The sequence below is a fragment of the Triticum dicoccoides genome, chromosome 4A, assembly GCF_002162155.2.
Source record: "Triticum dicoccoides isolate Atlit2015 ecotype Zavitan chromosome 4A, WEW_v2.0, whole genome shotgun sequence".
Taxonomy (NCBI): Eukaryota; Viridiplantae; Streptophyta; class Magnoliopsida; order Poales; family Poaceae; genus Triticum; species Triticum dicoccoides.
Genome location: NC_041386.1, coordinates 691,166,047 through 691,173,006, shown reverse-complemented (window position 1 = coordinate 691,173,006; position 6,960 = coordinate 691,166,047).

The window sequence follows — 6,960 nt, the reverse complement described above, 5'->3', positions numbered from 1 at the left end:
TATGACATAAACGAATGTGGACGACAGAATTTGAGGAGTGCCCGTGGACGCGCTCGGGCGCGTCCGCAAAAGTTTGAGGGTCCGAATTTGCAGGTTGCGGTTGTAGATGCTCTTAGCCCGAGTAGAGATACATGATCACCTACTACGCAATTGTCACGCGGGAGCGTCGCTACGAGATCCAGCAGGAGATCCGGGTCAGACAAGCTGCGTGCGCCACCCGCATCGCTGTTGGGCTGCCTCCGAAGTTGCCAGAGCCTGATACGTCTTGAATGTATCTGTAGTTTCTTATTGTCCATGCTATTAAAATATCATTCTTGGATGTTTTATACACATTTAATAGCAATTTCATATCATTTTGCGACTAACCTATTAACCTAGTGCCTACTGCCAGTTGCTGTTTTTTGCTTGTTTTTTTACTTTGCAGAATATCAATACCACAAAGTCCAATTGCCACGAAACATTTTTGAGATATTTTTCCTGGTGATAACAGACCCTGAAAGCTTCTGGAGCAGACGAGAGGAGGCCTGTGGGGCCCACTAGGCACCGGGGCCAGGGGCCTCTAGCGCGACCTGATGAGTAGTGGGGCCCACATGAAGCTTCTTGACCTACCTCCACCTCTATAAATACTCTAAAATACCAAAAACCCTAGGGGAGTCGACAAAATACTTTTTTCGCCGCTGCAAGTTTCAGAACCATGAGATCCAATCTAGAGGCCTTTTTCGGCACTTTACCGGAGGGGGGCAATGATCGTGGAGGGTTCTTCATCATCCTTGCTGCCCCTCCGATGATACGTGAGTAGTTTACCACACACCTACGGGTCTGTAGTTAGTAGTTAGATGACTTCTTGTCTCTTTTTTATTTCCAATACAATGTTCTCCTCGATGTTTTTGGAGATCTATTTGATGTAACTCTTTTTGCGGTGTGTTTGTTGGGATCTGATGAATTATGAGTTTATGACCAAATCTATCCATGAATATTATTTGAGTCTTCTCTGAACTCTTTTATGCACGATTGTCATAGCTTCGTATTTCTTCTCCGATTTATTGGTTTGGTTTGGCCAACTAGATTTATTTATCTTGCCATGGGAAGAGGTGCTTTGCAATGGGTTAGATCTTGCGCTGCTCAATCTCAGTGTCAGAAAGAGACATGACACACATATATCGTTGCTATTATGGGTAACAAGATGGGGTTGATACGTCTCCAACGTATCTATATTTTTTATTGTTCCATGCTGTTATATTATCATTCTTGAATGTTTTGCAATCATTTTATAGCAACTTTATATCATTTTTTGGGACTAACCTATTGGCATAGTTCCCAGTGCTAGTTGCCGTTTTTCGCTTGTCTTTTACTTCACAGAATATCAGTACCAAAAGGAGTTCAAAGGTAGCGAAACTTTTTGGACCAAAAGACACAAGATGGGCCAAAGAAGTACCAGAGGGGACGCCCGAGGGGAGCACGACCCCCCAGAGCGCGGCCAGGAGCCCAGGCGCACTATAATGGCTTGCGCCCACCTCGGTGGCCTCCCGCACTGCCTCTTCACTCTATGAATACCCCAATATTCCAAAAACCCTAGGGGAGTCGATGAAACACAATTCCAGCCGCCACAAGTTCCAGAACCACGATCCAATCTAGACACCATCATGGAGGGGTTCATCATTCTCATTGGTGCCTCTTTGATGATGTGTGGGTAGTTCATCAAAGACCTACTGGTCCGTAGTCAGTAGCTAGATGGCTTCTTCTCTCTTTTTGATTCTCATTACAATGGTCTCTTGGAGATCTATTTGATGTAACTCTTTTTGTGGTGTGTTTATTGGGATCGGATGAACTTTGAGTTTATGATTAGATCTACATATCCATGAAAGTTATTTGAGTTTTTGATCTCTTATATGCATGATTACTTATATCCTCGTATTTCTTCTTTGAATCTTTCATTTAGTTAGGCCGACTAGATCGATTTTTCTTGCCATGGGAAGAGGTGCTTTGTGATGGGTTCGATCGTGCGGTGTTCTTTCCCAGTGACAGAAGGGGAAGCAAGACACGCATGTATCGTTGCTATTAAGGATAACAAGATGAATGCTATTCCTACATGAATAGATCTCATCTACATCATGTCATCATTCTTTTTGCATTACTCCATTTTTTCATGAACTTAATACACTAGATGCATGCTGGATAGCGGTTGATGTGTGGAGTAATAGTAGTAGATGCAGGGTCTAGTAATCTTGGACGTGATGCCTATAATAATGATCATTGCCTGAATATCATCATACTTATTCAATGTTCTATCAATTGCCCAATAGTAATTTTTTATCCACCGTGTGCTATTTGAGAGAAGCCACAAGTGAAATCTACGGCCTCTAGGTCTATTTTCCCATCATATATTTGCAGATCTATATTGCTATTTGCCTTTTTCTTTATTTGCATCTTTTAATTTTAGATCTATATTATCAAAAACCCAAAAATACCCCGCTGAGTTTTGTTTGCCGTTATTTGCATCTATGAATCTACCACAACTTTTTATCCCGTCAACTTCACAATTTTTGGCACCGTTACCCAAAAAGGATTGACAGCCCCTTTTTCACGTCGGGTTGCAAGTATTTGTTCTTTGTGTGCAGGTACCGTTTAGTGTTGCTTGGTTCTCCTACTGGTTCGCTAACCTTGGTTTCATAACTGAGGGAAATACATACCGTAGTTGTGCTGCATCATCCCTTTCTCTTTGGGGAAATACCGACGTACTTCAAGCGACATTGAAAGAAAATTATGGCACCATTGCCGGGGAGACATCATCAACATCTATTAAGTTCCTAATCATAAATCTCATCTCCTTGCAATTTACATTATTTTCTATTTTCCTCTCGTTTCCATCTCCCCCACTTCACAAAAATTTACCTTTTTATTTGCCTTCTCCCCATTTACCTTTTTCGTTTGACCTTATGTCCTGCTTGGTTTGTTTGCTTGTTTGGCATATTTGTGTTTTTATTGAAAAATCAGAAAACAAAAAGCTTATGGATCCTCATCCACTTGCCAATATTTTTAAAAGATCCAATTATGATGAACCAATTGTAGTGACTTGAGCGCACTAGATTATCTTTATGAAGTTTTGCTTGAAATTCGTGAATCTGAAAATTGTGATGAAGTACTAAAAGAAGAAATTTATGAAGTTATCCACGATAGCTCCTTGCATGAAAAGCATGGTTGTAATGGTGTTATTATAAACTCTATTAATGTCAATTGTGCTAATAATATGCAAAACCCCAAGCTTGGGGATGCTAATTTTGCTATGTCTACTACTTATTGCAATGATCATGATTGGGGTGATTCTTCTTATGATCTTGAAAATTTATTTAAGCCTCATGATGAATATGTTTGTAATAATATTGGAAGTGAGTTTGGAAGAGTGTCAACTCTAGGTAATAATGATCCCAATTTGGAGAATGATCAATCTTATGAAATTTTGGATAAAAGTTGGCTTGGAGAGGTCATGACTTTATTTGATGATAATCCCACTATATTGGAAGAGTGTCAACTTTGCATGCATGTGGATCATGTAGAAAATATGTTATGTGATAGATATATTGTTGAATTTGAATATGATCCCATATATAATTATTACGAGAGAGGAAAATATTGTTGTCAAAATTTTCATGTTACTAAATTACCTCTCGTTATGTTGAGAGTGCTATTGTTTCTTTCTTCTTCCTTTCATATGCTAGTTTTTGTGTGCCTTGATAACTTGTTTGCTTATAAAATGCCTATGCACTGGAAGTATGCTAGACTTAAATATGTTTGTCACATGTTTTATGATTCTCTCTTTGTGTTTCAATTACTATCTTTCATCTGGGCATCATTGAAATCTCAATGCCTAGCTAAAAGGCATAAAACGGTAGCGCTTGTTGGGAGGCAACCCAATGAATAAAATACGTTTTTTACTTTTTCTTTCTGTTCTTGAGTATTGCAAAATTATGCCTCTGTTTTGATTGTGTTTTTATGTTTTAATTAGTTTTTGTGCCAAGCTAAACCTTTGGGATCATGTTGGGTGATAGTTGATTTGATCTTGTGAAAAACAGAAACTTTTGCGCTCAGTAGAAGAATTTTAAAAAATCACAGGAACGTGATTTTGCTCTGAATTTTCTGCACAAGATTGATATACAAATTTCACATGTTTTCCTAATTGTTTAGAATTTTTGGAGTTACATAAGTATACGAAGTTTCCTGGTTACTACAGACTGTTTTGTTTTTGACAGATTCTGTTTTTGTTGCATTGTGTGCTTATTTTGATGAATCTATGGATTGTATCGAGGGGTATAACCCATGATAAAGTTAGAATACAATAGGTATAATGTAATAATAAAATATGAATGGGTTTACAACAGTACTTAGAGTTGGGATTTGCTTTCTTATACTAACGGATCTCGCAAAGGTTTTGTTAAGTTTTGTGTGATTGAAGTTTTCAATTTTTGGGTGAGATCACGATGGATGAAGGAATAAGGAGTAGCAAGAGCCTAAGCTTGGGGATGCCCCATGGCACCCCAAGATAATATTCAAGGAGAAACAAGAAACTAAGCTTGGGGATGCTCCGAGTGGCATCCCCTCTTTCTTCTGACGACCATCGGTATTTTACTTGGAGCTATATTTTTATTCGTCACATATCATGAGTTTTGCTTGGAGCATCTTTTATTATATGAGTCTTTGCTTGTTTTACTTATTTTTTTTGTTCACAAGTATCCTTGCTGGACACACCTATTTGAGAGAGCCAAAATTATGCTATGATTTATTAGAAATGCTCTATGCTTAACTTAGATTTTTTGAGCTATGGAATTGCTCTAGTGCTTCACTTATATCTTTTTGAGCATGGTGTCTTTTAATATTTTTGAAGAAATACTATCATCCTTCACTTAGATTTATCTGAGAGTTAGTAATTTTTTAAAGAAATTTTCTCATGCTTCACTGATATTATTTTGAGAGACGAAATTTTTTATGCTCATGTTCTTCACTTAGATTTGTTTGAGCTTGTTAAAAGCAATTGCAACATATGAAACTAGTCCCAAAGTGATAGATATTCAAGAGGGATATAATAAAAACTTTCATGAAGATTATTGGACAAATTAAACTTGATTCTTTGTAATAGTTTTGAGATATGATGATAGTGATATGTGAATCATGTTGGTGAGTAATTATGCTTTAGTAAGAATATTGGTGTTAAGGTTTGTGATTCCCTATGCAAGCACGAAAGTCAATAGTTATGCAATGAAACTACATCCTACTTGTGGTGCATTATTTGTGTTAGTTATGCTTAATGCTCGCTTATGTGATTTTTAGTTTCTTGGTTGGTTGCTTCCCAATCTTTTTGTTAGCCTCCACTTATACTAAGTAGAAATACTACTTGTGCACCCAAAATCCTTAAACCTAGTTTTGCCATATGACTCCACCATACCTACCTATATACGGTATTTTCGTGTCGTTCTGAGAAAATTTGTATGTGCCATCTCTAATTTTCAAAATAAACTTCCCTTTTTTTGTCCTCGTACCGCTCATGAAGCGACAGGGGTGACCAATATTTTCCATGATAGATGTGTTATTGTCAAGATGAGTGTTTATTCACTTGTCATTGCACGAGAGTACAGCGGTAATAGGGATGCGCAGTCCCGAAATGAAAAAGAAATTTACTTGTTGTCAAATAATATATTCCTTCGAAAGTGTTGGTATGGAAGGCAGCCGTGGATACGGCTAGCCATGGATTGTGAAAGAATGGTGGAAAAGGGAATAAACTTTATTTTCTGTTTGGGAACTGCCTATGATATATCTAGCATGGAAAGTGTTGGGAATTACTCGGTCGTTTTTGTTGACGGGAAAAGTATGCCTCTCAAAAACATTTATCTCTCAATTTAAGCTTTGAGCTCTCGCATCACTACAAATCTCTACTTCCCTCGACGAAGGGCCTATCTATCTACTTTATGTAATTTTTATTTTTATTTGAGTCTCCATCTTGTCTTATAAGCACCAACTAAGGTGCACCATGATCGTACTTGAGCATCAGATGTAGCTAATATCCGAGTGTGTTTTATGAATGGATCAAAGATTGAGCAAGATAGGCTATGGATAACTTGCTTTAGTGTTGATATTTTGAAAGACATGGTTGCTTGTTGATATGCTTGAGTATTTAAATATTTATGTCAAAACTAGACTATTGCTTTGAACAATATAAAAGTACAAATGTCCATGCTACAAAAGAAAAGAATATATGATGAACATGTTAGGCAGCATTCCACATCAAAAATTCTGTTTTTATCATTTACCTACTCGAGGATGAGCAGAAATTAAGCTTGGGGATGTTGATACATCTCCCACGTATATATAATTTTTTATTATTCCATGCTGTTATATTATCATTCTTGGATGTTTTACAATAATTTTATAGCACCATTATATCATTTTTTGGGACTAACCTATTGACATAGTGCCCAACGCCAGTTGTTGTTTTTTTCTTGTTTTCTACTTCGCATATTATCAATACCAAACAGATTCCAAACACAGCAAAATATTTTGGATATTTTTTTTGGACCAGAAGACACAAGATGGGCCAATGAAGTATCAGAGGAGAGGCCTGAGGGGAGCACAACCCCCCAGGCGCGCCCTGGTGGGTTGTGCCCACCTCGGTGGCCTCCCGCACCGCCTCTTCGCTCTAAAAATACCCCAATATTCTAGAAACCCTAGGGGAGTTGATGAAACACAATTATAGCCGCCGCAAGTTCTAGAAGCACAAGATCCAATCTAGACACCATCACGGAAGGGTTCATCATCCTCATTGGTGCCTCTTCGATGATGTGTGAGTAGTTAATCAAATACCTACACTACAAAAAAATACACTTCTGTGATGATACTTGTTTGTCACAGTAGGTCGCGTTTTTTGTCATGCATGTACATCCATGACGATTTTATGATAGAATCAAGATAGTC